Genomic DNA, 21,171 nt, shown 5'->3' with positions numbered 1-21,171 from the left:
AAACAGGAAAGTAGCATTTCTCACTTAGGAAATATAAATGAAGTTTATTTTTGCCAGAGTAAATTAGATGTTATATTTATAGCTCTGGCACCAATTGTCTGTAATTAAGGTAAGGAACATTAATTGAGCAACTTCTATGAACCAGGCATTGCTTCAAGTATTTTTATTTGAATAATTCTATTTAATTATGTTAACAACTCTTTGACATATTTATTCTTCTTTGAGAAATACCATTTCTGCTTTGTAGATGAGATATTCTGACCCAATAATTAAGTATCTGTGCCTTCTGACATCTTCGCTTCTTATTTTTCTGTTCTGTACACAAAAGTTGGTTGTTAAACTCTCAGATTCTGAATTTACGGGATAGAAAATCAACCAGTTGCCATGAAAGTAACTTTGTCCTGGTCAATTTATCTCCTCAGACCATGGCTTCCTCTTCTGCAAACAGTAAGGATTGTAATAACTGTAATTTTTATACAGAGGTCTTTCCGATTCCATTGAACCAGGTCAGAGCAGAGGCGAAAGCATTCAGACTTTGCCTCTAATGTTTCATCAAACCTTACCCTTTTCTTTGATGACTTTCTCTGGCTGCTATGAGCCTTCCAATTTCCACTAAAGGCCAGAGAAAAAGCTGGTGGAGAATGAGCAACAAATGATTGTATCTGGAATTTCCATACACAGGAAATTCATTTTTTTGATTCAGAAGGAATTATTCCATTAAATATCAGACTGCCAGAGCTTGAATAATTATAGCAAACATATTTCAACACTTCTAACCATTTAAAAATAGCCTTTTTCCCACCACAATGTTTTATTTTAGGCTTCAAAAAATTCTATGGGGTAGAAATCATTATTGTAATATTGTAGATGAGCAAACACATTTAGTAAAATATTATCTGGCCAAGACTTCACTGTAAGCAAAACTCCAAATATATAATTTTTCTTATACCACCTGGCTACTAATTTAAAAAGAGAGATTGCTATTGATTTGTCTGATTGCAGTTGACATGGAAAGGAAAAAAATAAATAAGGTAATGTACCAATTTTCTTTAGAGAATATAGAGATTTGAAGTGAGCATTCCTAATCTTAACAACAAAGCCTTCTCTTTATTTGATATGTATTTTAGGCCAGGGAAAGAAATAAATGATTAATTTTTGCTTCAGAAGTAGCATGAATGAAATGATAGAAGTATTCTTTCTTGATAGCTGTGTTACTGTTTTCCTTATCCAAATTTATGTTTGAAGTAAAAATCAGAAAAGTTTTCTTTTGCTACATTGATAAATGATCATTTGTTGATTTTGTTTTTAACCTGGAGAAATTCTTTGTAGATGTACTATTTTATACATCTTTATATATCATATTTCATGAGAACGTTGCTGGCGTAATCCTTAAAATTAAAATCACAAGTTTTTCAGCACATCTACTTGTCTTGGTCAGTTTGGGCTAATATATCAAGCACCATAGACTGAGTGGCTTAAACAATGGACATTTAATATTCACAGTAAAGGCTGAGAAATCCAAGATCAAGGCTCTCTGATAGATTTGGTCTGATGAGGGTGCATTTCCTGATTTATAGATGGATGACTCCTTGCTGTATCCTCACCTGGATAAAAAAAAGAGAGAGAGAGAGAGAGAAGTAAACTCTCTCCTGTCTCTCTTTGAAGGGTACCAAATTCAGCATGAAACCTCTAGCCTAGTCTGATTACCTTCAAAGGGCCCTGTCTCCAAACACCATCACACTGGGGCTATGATTTCAACATATGAATTTGGGGAAGACACAAACATTCAGTTAAAAACACATGTGAACAAAAATTACAAAATAAGGTATCATTTTTTTTTTACTCCAGGCAAAATAACCAACTATTCTTGTGACCATCCTATTATATGTAAATAACATATATATTTATAAAAATGGAATCCATATTATGTACTATTTTTAATTTTTTTTTACCTAAATATATTTTTAACTTCTTCAGAAGTAATTATATATTTTTTTCTACCTTTTTTTTTTTTGTTACATTAGAATTTACCAGTAATTTTCTTCTACGATATTTTTCTGTTTGGCCATCTTAGGTAATTAGTATGGTGAATTTTGTTTTATTCTATTTTCTGATTGTTTTTACAGTGATCTGTACTCCAGTCAAAGAGCCTTTTGGGTCACCCCACCCTACAGAGGCCAGTAGGAGGTCAACTCCTTACCTCCCTGGAAAAAAAAAATGTGAACAGTAACTCTATGTGGCACTGCCTTCCTTGCTAGAGGGAGAAGGGGTGGATACTACTGAACTGTGACTTTGGAAAAAACACATGGACTCATGGAAGCAAGTGAAGCTCCCAAGAGCCTCCCCATACTTCTGAGACAGACCCTCTCTTGTATTCTGTCTCCAAGAAGCACCGACAGTCTTCCCATCACTGGAAATCTGTAGCTGGGGTCACTGTCGGTAGAGATAACACTATAAAGGAAGTGTGGGCTGGTTCCGGTGGCTTACTCCTTATAATCCCAGCACTTTGAGAGACTGAGGTGGGTGGATCACTTGAGGTCAGGAGTTTGAAACCAGCATGGACAACATGATGAAACCCCATCTCTACCAAAAATCCAAAAATTAGCCAAGCATGGTGGCGTATACCTGTAATCCCAGCTCCTCAGGAGGCTGAGGCAGGAGAATTGCTTGAACCCAGAAGACGAAGGTTGCGGTGAGCAGAGATTACACCACTCTACTCCAGCCTGGGTGGCAGAGTGAGACTCCACCTCAATAAAACAAAACAAAACAAACAAAAAAACAGGTGCACATCCGTGTGTGTGGACATAGATGCCTGCATCTACGTCCTCTCCAAAGGTCCAGCTACATACCCTCTCTGTGGCTGGATGGGGAGACAGATACTGGGGCCTCCTATCTCCTTCTCTGCAGAAAATAGCAATTGCACCTGGACAACTGTTTCTTTTCTAGAAGCTATTTATGTTGTCATTTTATAACACCTCAACCTGTGTCCCCACCTGGAAACAGATGGTCTCTATTCTGGGAGGTGGCACCAGGGCACCAGGGACACAACCATTACCTAAAGAATCAGGGTACTGCCTGGTCAGTACAGCCTTGCTATGCCCTGCCCTACACAACCCCACCTCACGTTAGTTTCATAATTAAAACATTGTCTCGTTTAAAAGAAATATGCACAGTAACTCAGAAAAATGCATAAAATATAAGGAACAGCTTAATGTGTTATTTTTAAAGTAATCTCCCATGTAAACACCAGGTGTAAACATCACCCTGATGCATCTCTGCTTAACCTCTGGTGCTCCACAGAATGTAGATTAAAGACATTCACCAAGGTAACTTGACACGACAGCATAAGAAGGGTGGTTAGAGTATAAAAAAGAAATCCCTAAGTTAGAAAAAAGAGTGTAAAAAAGGAGGTCACAGGAGAGAATTGTGTCATACTAGGTAAGAAAAGAGTTAAAAACAAAAGAGAAAGTAATGCGAAGCCTCAGCTTCCTCAAATAAGTCTCAGAAAATGAAGGCTGAAACTTGTCCAATGGGCCTTCCCAGCCCTCCAGAACTGTGAGTCAATTAAACATTGTTACTTTATAAATTACCCAATCTCAGGTATTTCTTCATAGCAGCATGAGAATGGACTAATAAGGTATGCTGCTGGGGAAGACAGTATGGAGGTTCCTGAAAAAACTAAAAATAGAACTTCCATGTGATCAGTAATTCCACTATTAGGTATATATACAAAAGAAAAGAAATAAATAATTGAAGAGATATCAGCACTATGTTTCTTGCAGCACTATTCATAATAGCTAAGGTATGGAGCCAACCTGTGTCCATCAAGAGATGAATAAATAAGAAAAATGTTGTATTTATACACAGTGAAATACTATTTTGCCATAAAAAAGAAATATGCCCTGCCATTGGCAGCAACATGAATGAGAGACCCTCATGTTAAGTAATGTTAGCTAGGCACACACACACACACACACACACACACAAACATTAACAAACATTGCATGTTCTCATTCATTTTGGGGAGCTGAAAAATTGACCTCATAAAGGTAGTGAGCAGAATGGTAGTTGCCAGAGCCAGGGAAGAGTTCTGAGTAGGAGGAGAGGAAGAGGAGTTGGTTCATGACTATAAAAATACAATTCAATAGAAGAAATAAGTCTACTGTCTGATAGCATAGTGTGGTGACTATGATTAACACTAATTTATAGTTCAAAATAGCTAGAGGAGATTTGGAATGTTTCAACATAAGGAAATGATAAATGTTTGAGGTGATGATGGATATCCGAATTACCCTAATTTATTACACATTGTATGTATGTGTATGTGTAATAATCAAAATATCCTATGTACATCATACATACATTCAACTATCATGTATTAATAAAAAAGATAAGAAGCTTATCAGAGAAAAAAAGAAACAAAAGTCAATGTCCAGAGAGGGGGATTTTTTTCTTTTACAGTTTTTGAAAAATTTTTATTTCAATAGCTTTTTGGGTATACGTGTTTTGTTACATTGGTCAATTATATAGTAGTAACTTATGAGCTTTTAGTGCACTCTTCACTCACATACTGTACGTTTTACCCAATGTGTAAGGTTTGTTTTAAAATTTCTAGCTCCCTTCCCCTTATGAGTCTCTAATATCCATTGTGTGATGCTGTGTACCTTTGCTTATTTATAACTTAGATTCCACTTATAAGTGAGAACACAGGAGTTTTGGTTTTACGCTTCTGTGTTATTTAGAATAATGGCCTCCAGCTCCATCTAAGTTTCTCCAGAAGACATTATTTTGTTCATTTTTAATGGCTAGGTAGTAACCTATGGTGTATATAAACACGTTTTCTTCATTAGTCAGGGGGCACTTAGGTGGGTTCCACATCTTTACAACTGTCATCTGTGCTGCTATAAATATACGTGTGCAAGTGTCTTTTTCATATAATCATGTATTATCCTTTGGGTAGATATCCAATAGTTAGATTGCTGGATCGGACAGTGAATCTACTTTCAGCTGTTCAAGGAATCTTCATATTGTTTTCCATAGAGGGGATTTAATCACAGAAGTTTATTGTAGTTTTATTACTTACTTTCTTATTTGTTAGACGAGAGACTAAGCTTCTCCTTAGTGAGAGGGGAGGAGCAAACAAGTAGTAAAGTGTTGCAAGTGAGAACCAGAGCAGAGTATTGAAGGCCGGAAACATGCAATCAGGGCAGAGAGAGGGAGATAAGTTACGAAGAGAGTGAAAGAGAAACCATAAGATATGCAGGATGGAGATCATTTGAAGTTAAGTGTGTTTTTTCTCTGGGTCCTGTTTTCTCAGTAAAATAATTTGCAATGACATTTACTAATGTTGATAAGGGCAGCCTCAGAGTTTTGGAATATTTTAGTGAGACAGGAAATGATATAATAGAAATAAGATAAAATGAAACATGGGTGTTGAGACACCAAAGGAAGTTTGAAAACACGCACTGGGATTTGTACCAATCTGAAGGTTGTGTGACCTTTTTCCTGCAGCACTTAAGCAGATCAGGGTAGGAAAATGTGGGGTTCTTTGCAGTATATGGGCCAAATGGGAAAGGGAGATAGGGAGTATTCTTATTTTACATTATCAGTCATGGAGTCTAGACAGGGTAGGGAGGAAAGTAAGACAAGAGGTATATTGAGGAGAGGGAAGGACCAAGGGATTTGAGATTTGTGTTAGGTCAAAAATCAAAGTAGCCTGAGTGAAGTGCTGAAACACTGAAACCAGATGAGCTTGTGGTTAGAATTTAGGATCTAAGCTTTCACATACAAGAAGATAAAAGTATTGGTGTGTGTTTTAGTTCATTCAGGCTGCTATAACTAAATATGGGTGACTTATAAATAAGAGAAATTTATTTTTTACAGTTCTGGAGGCTAAGTCCAAGGTGAAGGAACCAGCAGAGATTGTCTGCTGAAGGCTAGATTTCTGATTCATAGGTAGAAACTTTCCACTATCTACTCACATAGTGGGAGAAGCTAGGAATTTCTCTGGAGTCTCTTCTATATGGTCACTAATCACATTCGTGAGAGTTCCACCCTCATGACTTAATCACCTCCTAAACTCTCCGCCTCCTAATACTATCACCTTGGAGGTTAGGATTTCAACATAGGAATTTTGGGAGGACATAGTATTCGGTTAATTGTGCTGTTACTACATAAGAAAAAATATATTGACTTTTTTTCTCTAACATTGTTTTAAAATGTGTTATAAAGAGAAAATAGGCTTAAATTGTATATAGAGCTGAAGCACTGATTGATGCCTACAGGTTTATAGTACATTTATCTAAACATTAGTAAGTTCCTAATCCATCAGAAATTTGGTAATAAGGTCGATATGATGGTTATTTGTAATCAGAGGTACAAGTGATAATGCTGATTATTTGAAACCCAAGGATTCTTAGGGAATTCCTAAGCTTAGGGAAATTAATAAAAAATAATATTAGCTGAGATTTTGTCTTATTAATTTAGAAAGCACTTTCTAAGCTGTCTTTTGAAAAATCTCTGGAGGAATTGCATAAGAATATGCGTGTTGTAACTATACATTTGAAGCATGCCTAACACAGAATGAAAAAGAGAAGGAAATATAGTTTTTGAAATTGCTAATTTAAGTTGAGCATAAAAATATCCAGTGACCTGGCACCATTCTGTCAATTTTCCTCTCACTTCCTGTGTTGGTAGAGATGCGTGCACCCTAAATGGATGGGTAAAAGCTATTAGTAATCTGTCATGAAAAGACATTGATTTTTTTTTTAATTTAAAAAATGCATGTTACCCAGGAGCTCTTTGGTGCTTTACAGAGATGGAAAGACTCAATAATTTATTTATAGTGAGTTCAGAGCTAGGCAAGGTCAATCAAAAAATTTCTTATACAGTACAGGGATGATTTACTAAGAGAAAACTAAGAGAATGCTGGAAGTAGTTATCACATGCAAATCCTCTTTGTTTAATATAAATATATCTCTTAACCAACTTATCTGTGGCTGATTATCCATGTATTTAAGTCACTTTAGCAAAAATGTCAAACATAAAAAATGTAGAGTGTTATTACAGATACTTATTGCTGTAAATTATATAAGCAATAGACTATACAACTAAGATCAAATACATATTATCAAATGGTATCAAAATTTGATGTGCCCCGGCATTTTTACTGTTTAATTTATTAAGAGTGTTTTTTCCTCTTAGTAGTGTAATTTCTTAAAGGTAGATACATCCTTTGCATTTTAATTTTTGTCCTTGAAACCCATGTAACAGCACATTGCCTGGGCTTCCTGCCTGTATGCTTGCCTTCTTTCTTTTCATTATTCCTCTTTTTTACTTATTTCTTTCTGAATCATTTAGTCTAAAAGCCAGATGATGAGGCCAAGGAAGGTAGATTTCCAGGTGGCTCTCCTGTCAGAGTTTAGAGCTTGGGCAAAGAAAGTGCCAGGGGTTGAAGCCCAAGTGAGAAAACTGGTCATTTTGGGTTGTAGCCTAGTGGGGTTAAAAGATTGGTTACCTAAGTGATACTGATAAAATAGGTACATGTGTTTAGAAGAGTTGGAGTTAGGTTTCTCACAAACAGAGAAAAAGTTATAAATACGGAAATGTGAAAAATACAATAAGCTTGCTGTGCTATATTGGAGTGGGAAGTGTCAGAGGGAATATATAATTTTAATATATATAGATAAATGTAGAATGAATCTGTTGTGCTATATTTAAATTGTAAGGTACAGAGGGAACATATAATTTTAATATGTAAAGATAAATGTAGAAAGGCATTGGGGTGTGTGTGTGTGTTTGCGTGTGTGTGTGTGTTTTCTAGCTTGGCTCACTAAAAGGGCCTGGTAGCATTGACATTTCAATCACAATGAAAACACATAGTGCTAGATCTTGGCTTCTAAAGATCATTCTCCACTAAGAGAAATCAGAGTTTCTTGGAGAAATGGCTGATTTGGGGGTAGTGGTAGGGAAAATATAAAATGCCCAGAATCTGTTGTGTTGGGAAGTAAGACAGTGAACTAAGAATGATGGAGATATGTTAAAAGAACACAAAGCCAGCTGGAAGGGATCACCACTGACCACACTGGGGAAAATTTGAGCATTAAAATAAATGAAAGTAAATTTTTATAACCTGTTGACTAGCATAGGAATCCATGAGTCTATAGTGATGTAAGTAAATAATTCAACAGATGAGAAGAAACAGCTCTTTTTTATAGTATGATGCCAATTAATAGATAAAGAAGGAATTGTAGAAATAAAAATTTGCTGTTTTAATGTTTATCACTTTACAGAAGAATGTCCTCACTTGTAGGAAAACTGCACAATGGTAGCCAGAGTTAATTGGGCATCATGTTAGCAAATTACTTGAAAGATGCAGGAAAAAATATTCATCTTCTTCTTTCAAAATACTACCATTGTAAATTTGGAATTATTTCAAAACAACTTTTAAAACCTATAATTATCACATTTTCTATAACAAAAAGATTGCATTTCTGCATATAAAAGTTTATGTGGGACAAGTAGAAAAGATTATTGCTTTTACTTATTTTTTCCCAGGCATAAAGCATAATCAGTAGGTGTGGTTGTGCTTAATCCCTAAGATGTTATTTGAGGGATAAGGTCTGCAATTTTTAGGAAGGCTGAATTCAGTCAACCATAAGCAAAAATCATATGAAGTTTCTAGTGTCTGAGTGACATTTACAGACATGTTTTGCCCCATGAAAGAAACCAAGATTCCCCAGAGGTAGCTCAGATGTAGCTCTTCCTTGAACTTGTATTCTCCACTGAAGCCTGGGGAAAAAGTGGCATCATGGAAGGACCGTTGCTCAAGAAAGAGAAGCACAGAATCACTAGAGGTATCTGGTTGACAGAGCTGGTGCCCATGGGGAAGAGTATAGGCAATCAAGTGAGTTTGACAGATTCACAGCGCAATACCGTAACTATTTGAAACCGTAAGGTATAAGGGTTCTCATTCCTGAGTCTACTAGATAGTATTATACAAACCCTGGCCTAAGTGTGGGTTATTGATAAATTTGTGACATTCCTTGATTATGGAATATTTTACAATTTTTCTCTGTTTTATATGTTTCATCTGAAATTTAAAACTTTAAAAATGGAGGTTTCCTTAGACTTTGATAATAATTCGTATTTTTGACATTTTCCCTGACTTTCACCTGAGCCTAACCTGTTAATATTTGCAAAATCATATAGGATGGCTTCAATCACTTTAATTAAACAATTATAATATCTTTAATAGAGAGGAATTGAATGCATAAAATAGCCTTTTTATTAAAATGAATTTTTGCTTTCCTACATATATTTTTCCTATGTCATTATGTGTTTTTAGAATACAACTTATTTTTTTTTAAACAGAGTCTTGCTCTGTCACCAGGCTGGAGGCAGTGGTGAGATTTAGACTCATTGCAACCTCCGCCTCCAGGGTTCAAGCGATTCTCCTGCCTCAGCCACCTGAGTAGCTGGGACTACAGGTGCACACCACCATGCCCAGCTCATTTTTGTATTTTTAGTAGAGATGGCATTTCACCATGTTGGCCAGGATGGTCTCGATTTCTTCACCTTGTGATCTGCCAACCTCGGCCTCCCAAAGTGCTGGAATTACAGGTGTGAGTCATCGCACCTGGCCAATGTAACTTTTTGTAACAGTGTAGATTTCCATTTTTGGACATATCATAATTGACTGAACTACACTTATTACAGGATATTTAGATCATTCTCGTTTTTTAAATTGTTCTTCCAGATAGCATTGTGAACTCCATTTAAATAAACAGTTGAATTCATCTTGTGTATAGAATTTCTGGCTCAAAAAATGCACTTTTTAAGGGTCTTTGTATACATTTAAAAATTACTTTACTGAAGGATTGTATCTATTTACAACTTCAGGTTTGATTTTTATAGATAATATTTAAAATATCTTTGTGAATTTGATATGCAAAAATAGTGTTTGTTGTAATTTGCAAATGTTTGATTCCTAGCCAGTTAAGTTCCTGTCTCCCATGTCTTCATGGAGTATTTATATTTATTCTGTTGTGAATTGGTTTTCCTTTTCTGTTTTTTCTAATTAACTGTATTCAATTAAGTGTTATTTTGACTTTCAAGGTTGCATTTGAAAATGAAATTCATTCATTTGAGATTTATTTCAGGGTCAGGGACAAGGTGAAATATAGTACACTTTTTTTTTTCATAATAGTCAAGTGTCAATATTGCTATTGAGCCATTTTTCCCTTCCCCCTTAGCTTGCTGTGCTTTGTCAACACATGCTGAGTTCTGTTCTGTCTGCTGGGGTCTGGTTTTCTTTTCTGACTCATTGGCTTTCCCTTTGGTTCTTGGTAGTCCATTAGCAGGACACTCTCTTCCTTACCATTCACTGATAAGAATTCTTTTTATTTTTTTTTTTACAATAACTTCTTTTTCTTGACTATTCCCACCTATGAATTTTCCCAGAAGAATGCTTTATAACCATGTTGTTTCATTTTCCAAAAACCCATTGAGAATTTTATTAAACTTAAAATTCAATATGGAAACAATTAGCATTTTTCTGGTATTCAGTCTTTTCATGAAAAATCAAATCTAGACTTTCATAATAATTTTCTGTGGTTTTCTTTATGGGATCTTAAGTATTTCTTGTTCTATTTTCTAGTGTGCATGGACTCTTTTTCTTTCTCATTATATATTCTAAATATTTATGAATTCTCTATATTGAGGCTGTTGATTTTACAGCATCTGTATCCTGATTTTTACTATTCTTGCTGGCAGAGGGTGCTTTTCTTTTTGTTGTTTTTATTTTTGGTAAGTTTTCTTACATATTATAGTATGTATATAAATTAAACTATATAAACATAACAGATAATAAATGTACTATAAATATTAGGAGACATTGTTGGCTAGTGAGAACAATCTTCTCTAATAATTTTACCTTCTTTCTGACTCTTGTATTATTGCATTGGCAAGAATTTTCTGAACGATTTTGCATTCAAACAGGACAGTCTCAGGAATACGTAAGCCAGATTTGAGCTAGGCATACCGATGTTATTTTCTGCCAGATTAGCCAGAGAAACCCCTCCATCCTTTCCTTGGGTGGAGTGATTGAAAATAAGATAATCCAAATATTATATTAACTGAATTATCCTCAAATGAACAAAAATATCAAGCATGGGCAACAAGCTTTCTCTCAGATATTATTAAATAGTATTATAATAACTTTTGACATTATTCTCTTTTCTAAACTAATCATGCGATCATTATAAAATATTAAAGTGTTCTTCCTTTATTTTGATGAATTTTATTTAACTGTGGTTTATTTTAAATCATATGTAAATAAGCTTATTATTTATTTTATATTGGGTATTTGTGTCATGTGATTTTTTGTAGTTTTTATATTTGAAGTTATAACAACATACTACAAAACATTTCTATTTTTTATGTTTCAGTTCATTTTTTATATCAATAACCTTGTCTCTTGAAAATGATAAAGACTTTGCTTATGTATCCAGCTGGGGTCAGTTTTTTTTTTTAGTGAATTTATTGATAACTTTTAACATACTTCATTGTTCTCCATCTATTCACATTTCAAACTCCTGAACTAGAAAATCAGCAATTTACTATTTTCAAAATGAATAGTTTAAAACATGAAAACACTTTTTCTGGGTCCCATATTCTCTATAGGCCATTTATTTGGGGCTTTGTCTGATATTTTCACATAATTATATTCAGGTTTTTCATCTTTGGCAGGAGAATAACAGAAAAGTGCAATTTTGCTCTTGCTGCATTCTCTTAGGTGACACCAATTTTTTCTGTTATCAGTGATTATCTTTAATAATCTCTGCGTGAAGATGGAGGCAGAGATCAGAGTAATGTAGCTACTGGCAAAGGAACACCATGGATTGCCGGCAACAATGGAAGCCTGAGAGAGGCAGGGAACTTTTTCTCCCTCTGGAACAGAGGTTCTAGAAGGCACTGACCGGTTGACACTTTAATTTCAGACTTCTAGCCTCCAGAACTGGAAGAGAAAACATTTCTGTTGTTTTAAGTCCCCAGGTTTGTCATTTTTGCTATGACAGCCCTAGGAATTGAATGCAGAAGGCAAAGAGATAAGGAAAAGGAGAAGGAGGAAGCTGATTTAATTATTATAACAACCAAATATTTCTGTTGTTTCCACTGTTATTTTTTAAACAGCTTAATTGAAGTATAATGTCCATCCAATAAGATTCACTCATTTTAAGTGTGCAGTTCAATGAGTCCGGCAAACATGTGCAGTCACATAACCACAACCACAATCAAATGATAAGGCACCATATTGTCCCATGTGCACATTGAAAGTTAATTAAAACTAGTTAAAATTAAAAATTTATTTTCTTATTTTAACTAGTTACATTTCAAATGCTCAATACCCGTTCTGTGACTAGTGGCTCCCATATAGGACAGAGAAGATTATGGAATATGTCCATCAAAATGTCCTATTGGACAGTTGCTGATACAGAATATTTTCATCACCCCTCAAACATTCTATTGTGCCCTTCCGCAGTCAATTCCCTACCCTCACCCCTAGCCTCAGGCAATCACTGATCTTCATTCTGTCACTATATTTTGGCCTTTTCTGGAATTATACACAAACAGACTCATACATCAGATACTCCTCTATGCCTCACTCCTTTTTCTGAGCATGACATTCTAGAGATTCTCTGTGTTGTTCCGTATTTTAGTAACCTGTTTCTGTTTTTTTGTTGGGTAGTGTTCCACTGAATGGATATACCGCCATTTATCTATTCATTAGATTTAAAAGATTTGTGCTATTTCCAAGTTTGACTTTTAAGAATAATGCTGATACAAATATTTGCTTGTCAGTTTCAGAGTGGTATATGTTACATTCATTTTAGATTGCTCTATAACAAATTACCTCAAGTGTATAGGTTGTAAAAAGCACCCAATTATTATTTCACAATTTCTCTGGGTCAGGAATCTAAGCATGACTTTGCTGGGGGTCCCCTTCAAGGCTATGTAATCAGGGTGTTGGGCAGAACTGGGTACTCATTACTAGGCTTAACTGGGGAAGAATGTTTTTCCAAGCTTACTAAAGGAGTAGCAGTATTTCTTTCCGGTTTTGAAACTGAGGGCCCTAACTTCTTGCATTTGATAACAAAAGACTGCTTTTAGATCCTAAGAAGCGGATCCTGAAATTCCTTGCCACATAATATGCTTCCCCAAAATGGCCACTTATTTCATCATGCCAGCAAGGAGAATCTCTAGCATGAGTTAGGTAGAAATGGGGTGGAGTCTTAGATAACGTTACACAATCACAAGTGATTGATATCCTCTCACCTTTGCCATGTTCTATTGGTTAGAAGCCAGTCATGGGCTCTGCCCTCACTCAAGGAAATAGAATTCTATAAATGCATACATTCCAGGGGTGAAGTTCATGGGGCAGACACTGTGGATTCTGCCTGCCACATGCGTTTTCATTTTTCTTGATATCTATAAGTGCTATTACTGGTCACATGGCAGGTATATGCTTAATTTTATAGGAAAATGCCAAATTATTTTCCAAGACAGCCATATTATTTTTCATTCTTGTGAGCAAGGCTTTATTGCTTTTAATTTATATGTGGTGCTTTTTGGTTTGGGGCTTTTTTTTTTTTTTTGAGATGGAATCTCGCTCTTTCACTCAGGCTGGAGTGCAGTGGCATGATCTTGGCTCACTGCAACCTCCACCTCCTGGGTTCAAGCCATTCTCTAGCCTCAGCCTCCCAAGTAACTGGGATTACAGGCACGTGCCACCATGCCCAGCTAATTTTTTATATTTTCAGTAGAGATGGGGTTTTGCCATGTTGGCCAGGCTGGTCTTGAAGTCCTGACCTCAGGTGATCCACCCACCTTGGCCTCCCAAAATGCTGGAATTACAGGCATGAGTCACTGCAACCTGCCCTATATGTGTACTCACAGAATCTTTCTCTCCTAAAAGAGGAATTTTCTGTTTACATCCTTATATTTTTTCACAAATGAAAAAATAAAAATCAATTTGGGTAGAGAGGTGGAGCCAAAGCCATGTAGGACTAAGTTCATGAGAGAACATTAGAGGCAGAAATGGTAGCAGTATGGTGCTTTGGCAGGGGTAAAATTTCATTATGTTCTATAGATGGGAGACTTTATAATATGTTTGTGCACTGATATGAATAATCCAGTAAACACAAGGGGATGAGTGGCAGGTGGAGAAAGAGTTCATGCATTGCCACAGGAAGAAATGCAATGTATATACATTCAAATGCAGATAGCTTAGCAGAGTTTTTTGTGGTGGAAAGATGTGTTCACATAGCTAGTGTGTGGCCAAGCCAGGATGCCCATGCAGGCCCTCTGAGTCCATGCTCCAAACTGCTTCACTGTTTTTCAACTATACATTTCCTCAGTTATGCATCTCTTAACTTAAATAGTTAAATAACAGAAATACTGCAATGCAACAAATTAATTCTGCCTAAGGCTTTGTTTCCTTTGATAAGAAAAACAGACTTTACTAACAATATACTCAATTCTTTTACTTTTCAACCTTTTGGGTGAATTCAATTTTATGAACTGTAGGGGTTTTTTAGTGCTTTTTAAAAAGCCTGTTGACAACCCTTCCCTTGCAAACTTCTATACTATTGATCCTCCTCCATCAAAGGCATAATTTTTGCAATTGTATTTAACAGTCATGGCCTCACTTTTCCTTCACCCATCAGTTCACTGCATTATGAATTTATGGACTTTGCATCCACCTCTCCTCTTATATTCATCTCTAAAACATTACTGAGATTTTTAAAAGGTCAGCTCTCTCGGGTTCATCCTGTTTAACCTCTCTTCAGCTCTTGACTTTGTTGAAAATATGTTCTTTCTGAAGATATCTTTTATCTTAGATTATATCACACAACTTACTCTTGCTTCTGTTTCAATTTCTTCTTGAAAATTAAAGATTTGTATATCACAGGCTTTTTGTACTTAGCCATCGAGATTTAAATGTCACATACACACCCAAACTCTAAACTCCACAACTCCAGTGTCAGCATTTCCTCTGGTTTAGTCACATAGATCAAACTGCCTAATCTTTTAGCTGGTTCTTATAAGACCTCAAAGTTTGCATGGGAAAATATAGATCATTATCTCCCATCTTCAGTAGCGAAAGGTATATAGCCACAGCCTGTGCCCAGAACCTCACAACCTCTGGCAGTTTACAATAATATCCTGTTTTCCTATAGGAACAAAAAATGCAAATTTATACATTGAAAATTTCATTGACAAATTGAGCGACATAAAACTGACCGATATTAAAGTTATTGTCAAATAACTTTACTAATTACACTTGATTGGATAGAAATGAAATATCCGCTCAGTGGTCCATTCATGTTTTATATCTAGAATAGAGAAAACCTGGCCGTATGAATGTTACTTTTCATCATCTCTGGGCTACTGTCTGACTCTTAAATAAGAAATGAAAAGGACTGTTTGAAATAGAAAACTTGGCAGCCTTTCTTCTATTGCATGATGAAGGTTTTCGTGGTAGTTGGAGGATTTCATCATCTGTGCATCACTCTTTCCAGAAAAGGACTGTGCCAGAAGTACTGAAGTGGAATACTGCCTGCCACCCAAGAGGTTGCTCCGTAAGTGGTGAGTGGTGAGGAAATAAGACGTTCATGTATTGTAGCTTTCATGGTGCCACAGCACTAGGAAACATGAAGAAACTGATCTCGAGTAGTCAATGAAAGTTTTCCAGACATTAGGAATTCAAACAGAAACTATTTACATGTATGCCTTTCTATATCCAAAAGAAGGATCCAAGAAGCACCAAAGGTTCAATCCTGCCATTGTCGTAGTATCTAGTGGCTCTCGACCTTATTAGGCCCAATGTCCTGGTTCATATGACAAATATTTTGTAGTGCTTTACTCTCCTAAAATAAAAATAATGAATATGCATGCATAATTTTAAAAACTGTACAAGAATAACAAAATGTAGAAAAATATAGAAGCAATTATTTATAACAAAATGATATATGCGTGTATGTTCATGTTCAGGGGTAACAACACAAGAAAGACAACAAAGCAATTGGATGCTTATGATACGCAAAATTATCACAATGTGACGGCTACGAAGGCAGAGTGAGAGACACAAACATTTCATTAGTGACTCAGATATAGAGTGGTGGTGTGTAGTTATGTGGGTTTCCAACACATTGAATAACACCTAATAATTTTTTTAAAATTTTTGAAATAAAATTTCAAAAATCTTCCTTCAAGTTGAATGAGAGTTTCTATTCTTAGAAAATTCACTATTAATCAGTCGTGTAGAAAATTTTTGTGTTATATGTTAAACAAAGATATATTGTAAGTGGCCAAAACTTTGAGCAGGTTTGTCATATATATTAAAGTTCAGTGGGATATTTTAAGGTTGTGTACAGATTTTGGTGTGTGATAAAGAATCTTTTATTATCTATTTATTTTAAGTGCTATCCTGTGCTGTTCATTATTTAGCACCTTTAGCATTCTCTCATTAATTAAGTGGCACTTCCCTAATCATTGTGACAACCAAACAACTCACAAATTTCCACAGTACCCTCTAGGAGCAAAGTACTACTTTTGCTGAGACACTTTGATTTAGAATTAGCTTGAGAATTTTATTAAAATCAGGAAGAGAAGAGAGAAGGTGGAGCCAAATGGTTAAACAGAAGCTTTCACTGATTTTCTGCTCCTCAGAAACACCAAATTGAGCAGCCACACACTTTCATGAGAATGAGAAACACTTTCATAAGAATGAAAAATCGGGTGAGTGATCACAATACTTGGCTTTCACTTCATATCATTGAAAGCTGCACTGAAACAGGTGGGAAACACAGTCATGAATTGCTAACACCACCCCTTCCCACCCCCAGCAGAGGCTGTGGGGCTTGGAGAGAGAATCTGTGCACTTTGGGGAGGGAGAGCAGTAATCATGGGACTTTGCATTGGAACTCAATGCTGCTGATGTGTTGTAACAGTCAGAAACACTAGGCAGAACTCAGACGGTGGCCAGGAGGGAGCATTCAGACCATCCCTAGCCAGATGGGAATTACCAGCTCAGCCATAGTACAATAGGGTACCAGACAAAGTCCAGAGGTCCACATTCCAGGTCCAAACTCCTTTACAGCATTTCTAGATACACCATGGGCCAGAAGGGCATGTGATGCCTTGAAAGGGAGGACACAGTTTGGGCAGGATTCATTATCTCCTGACTAAGGAACCCTTGGGTACTGAATAATCAGTATGGGTACCTAGGCAGTTCTTGCTGTGAGTCTTGGGTAAGACTCATAAACATACTGACTTCAAGTATGATGAAGCACATTCCCAGCTGTGGTGCCTATAGGGATGGGTTCCTTTTGCTTGATAAAAGCAGAGGGAAGCATAAAGGTGACTTGATCTTGCAGCTTAGGTACCAGTTCAGACACAGTGGGGGAGAGCACAGAGTAGGCTCTTGGGGTCACCAATGCAAGGCCATGGTTCTTAGATGGCATTGCTGGACCTGCCCTGGGCCCGAGGGAAGTTCATTTCCCTGAAGTAAGAGTCCCAAGCCTGGCAGCATTTACCAGAAGCTAAACAAAGAGCCCTTGGACCTTGAATGAGTGTCAGCAGTATCCAGGCAGTATTTGCTATGGGCCTGAGGTAGTGGTGGTCATAAAGAAAGACTCCTCTGCTTGTAGAAAGGGAAAGGAAGGAACAGTGGGAAGCACTTTGTCTTGTCACTTGAGTGCCAGCTAAACTGCAATAGAATAGAGCACAAAGTAGATTCCTAAGTTTTATTCCTTCAATCCCTGGCTCCTGGACTGCATCTCTGGATGAACCTGGGATTGAAGGGAACTTGAAGCCTAAAGGGAAGGACACAAGACTGACTGGCTTCATCAAGTGCTGACTGTAGAGTGCCAGGACCTTGAGTGAACATAGAAGGTAGCCAGGTAGTGGTTACAACAGGGGATTGGGGACATCTAGTGCTATGCTGACTTCAGGTTTGACACAGTGCAGTCTTAGTGGTAGTGGCAACAAGGGTGCTTGTGTTACCCCTTTCCCAGCTTTAGGCAGCTCAACACAGAGAAAGGGATTCCATTTGGGGGAGAAAGTAAGGGAAGAGAACAAGAGTCTCTGATTAGTACCCAGATTCTTTCATTTCTTATCTAAGACCACCGAGGGAAGTACTTCTATGAGTCTGCAAGAGCCACAGACTTGCAGACTCACAGAAGAGTATTGGGGTGCCCCCTAGTGCGGCTATGGCTACAATGACCAAAAACTTAGATCACAACACCCAAGTCCCTTCAAATACCTGGAAATCCTTCCCAAATAAGGGTGCATACAAACAAGCCCAGAGTGCAAACACTAAAATAGATACATAACTCCTCAACACCCAAGCACCAATGAACATTTACAAACATCAAGACTATCCAGGAAAACAAGACCTGACCAAGAAAACCAAATCAAGCACCAGTGACTAGTCCAGGAGATACAGAGATATGTGACTGTTCAGACAAAAAGTTCAAAGTGGCTTTTGAGGAAAGCTATTTCCTTTCTGTGTTATCTTTGAGTTTCCTCAAAACTCAATAGAATTCAAGATAACACAGAAAGAAATCAAAATCCTATTGAAAAAAGTATATCAAACAATTGAAATAATTTTTAAAAGTCAAATTATGGAGTTGAAAAGTGAAATTGACTTAATAAAAAATAATACATCAGAGTCGCTTAACATCAGAACTGATGAAGCAGAGGATAGAATCAGTAAGTTTGAAGACAGTCTATTTGAAAACACACTCAGAGGAGACAAAATAAAAAAAGAATAAAAATAATAAAGAATGCCTATAAGATCTAGAAAATAGCCTTAAAAGGGCAAATCTGGCCGGGCACGGTGGCTCAAGCCTGTAATCCCAGCACTTTGGAAGGCCGAGGCGGGTGGATCACGAGGTCAAGAGATCGAGACCATCCTGGTCAACATGGTGAAACCCGTCTCTACTAAAAATACAAAAAATTAGCTGGGCATGGTGGTGCGTGCCTGTAATCCCAGCTACTCAGGAGGCTGAGGCAGGAGAATTGCCTGAACCCAGGAGGCAGAGGTTGCAGTGAGCCGAGATCGCGCCATTGCACTCCAGCCTGGGTAACGAGCGAAACTCCATCTCAAAAAAAAAAAAAGGGGGGGGCGACCAATCTAAAAGATATTCACCTTAAAAGGAGGTAGAGCGACAGATGGGGTAGAAAGTTTATTCAAAGGGATAACAACAGAAAAATTTGTAAACATAAGAAATATATCAACATTTAAATACAAGAAGGTTATAGAGCACCAAGAGGATTCAATACAAATAAGACTACCTCAAGACATTTAATGAACTCTCAAAAGTCAAGGACAAAGAAAGAATCAGAAAAGCAGTGAGAGGAAATAAACAACACAAAATGGAGCTCCAATATGTCTGGCTTCTCATACTTAATCATGAAAATTACGAGACCCAATATGACTTCTCAACAGGAACCTTACAGGCCAGGAGACAGTGGCATGACACATTTAAAGTGCTGAAGGAAAAAAACACCTTATATCATAGAGTAGCATATCCACCAAAAATATCCTTCAAACATAAAGAAAAAAATAAATATTTTTCTGGACAAACAAAAGCTAAAGGATTTTATCAACATCAGAAATGTCCTACAAGAAATGCTAAAGGGACCTCTTCATTCTGAAAGCAAAGGATGCTAATAAGAAATTAGAACTTATCTGAAAGTATAGTACTCACTGGTAAAAGTAATTACACAGAATATTATAATGCCATAATTGTGATTTGTCAACTACTCATACATTTTGAGTAGAAAGACTGTAAGGTGAACTGATAAAAAGTAAAAATAATGACTACAACAAATTTTCAAGACATAGATTAAGACAGTACGATAAAGTATAAATATGGAAAAAAAGCTAAAAAGCAAGAGAACAAATTTAAAGTGTAACATTTTTATTAGTTTTCTCTTTGCTTATTTGTTAGTTTGGTTATGCAATCAATGCTAAGTTGTCATCAGTTTAAAATAATGGGTTACAAGATATTGTTTGCAAGCCTCATGGTAATCTCAAATCAAAATAACCTACAATAGGCCAAATGTGGTGGCTCACACCTGTAATCCCAGCACTTTTGGAGGCTGAAGTGGGCAGATCATGAGATTAGGAGTGCAAGACCAGCCTGACCAACATGGTGAAACTTTGTCTCTACTAAAAATACAAAAATTAGCTGGGCATGGTGGTGTGAGCCTGTGATCCCAGCTACTTGGGACACTGGGGCAAGGAGAATTGCTTGCATCTGGAAGGTGAAGGTTGCAGTGAGCCGAGATCATGCCACTGTACTCCAGCTTGGGCAAGAGAGTGAGACTCTGTCTCAAAAAATAACCTACCAGAGATACAGAGAAAATAAAAAGCAAGAAATAAAAATATACCACCAGAGAAAATCACCTTCTCTGAAGAGAAGACAGAAAGGAAAAAAAGAAAGAAGTCCACAAAGCAGTCAGAAACCAAATAACAAAATGCCAGGAGTAAGTATATATTTATGCATAATGACATTAAATGTAAATGAACTAATTGCTCCAATGAAAAGAGAGAGTGACTGAATCATTAAAATCACAAGACCTACAAGAAAAAACACTTGACCTATAAAGACACACACAGACTGAAAATAAAAGAATGGGGGGAAAAAAACCCCTCCATGCAAATGGAAACCACAACAGAGCAGGAATAACTATATTTATAAGAACTAAAATAGATTTCAAAATGAAAACTGTAATAAGGGACAAAGATGGCCATTATATGATAATAAAGGGGTCAATTAAGCCAGAAGGTTTAACAATTGTAAATATATATGTACTTCACACTAAAGCCCCCAGATACTTAAAGCAAATATTAGGACTAGAGAGACAGATCATGTGGGGCGGAGATTACAATACACTGGAGATTTCAACACTCCACTTTCAGCATTGGACAGATCATCCAGATAGAAAATCAACAAAAAAATATTGAACTTTATCTAACTACAGACCAAATGGACCTAACAGATATTTGCAGAACATTTCATCTAACAGCTGCAGAATACACGTTCTTCTCCTCAGCACATGGATCATACTCAAGAATAGATCATATATTAGGCCATAAAA

General features: G+C 36.6%; 1 protein-coding gene across 5 annotated transcripts in view; it reads left to right on the top strand.

Moving 5' to 3' along the window:
• Positions 1–21,171, top strand: part of LOC144578460 (uncharacterized) — a 389,210-nt gene that overhangs the window by 302,345 nt on the left and 65,694 nt on the right. The window contains exon 9 of one of the 5 annotated variants that reach the window (XR_013524292.1): positions 15,582–15,648. The exons of the other annotated variants lie outside the window; for them this stretch is intronic. The gene's annotated coding sequence lies outside the window, so the exon portion shown is untranslated. The remainder of the gene's footprint in view (positions 1–15,581; positions 15,649–21,171) is intronic. 5 annotated transcript variants of the gene reach the window in all.

The sequence above is a fragment of the Callithrix jacchus genome, chromosome 11, assembly GCF_049354715.1.
Source record: "Callithrix jacchus isolate 240 chromosome 11, calJac240_pri, whole genome shotgun sequence".
In the NCBI taxonomy this organism is placed as follows: Eukaryota; Metazoa; Chordata; class Mammalia; order Primates; family Cebidae; genus Callithrix; species Callithrix jacchus.
Note: the sequence above shows the minus strand (reverse complement) of the source record. Positions and strands in the feature narration are given on the sequence as shown.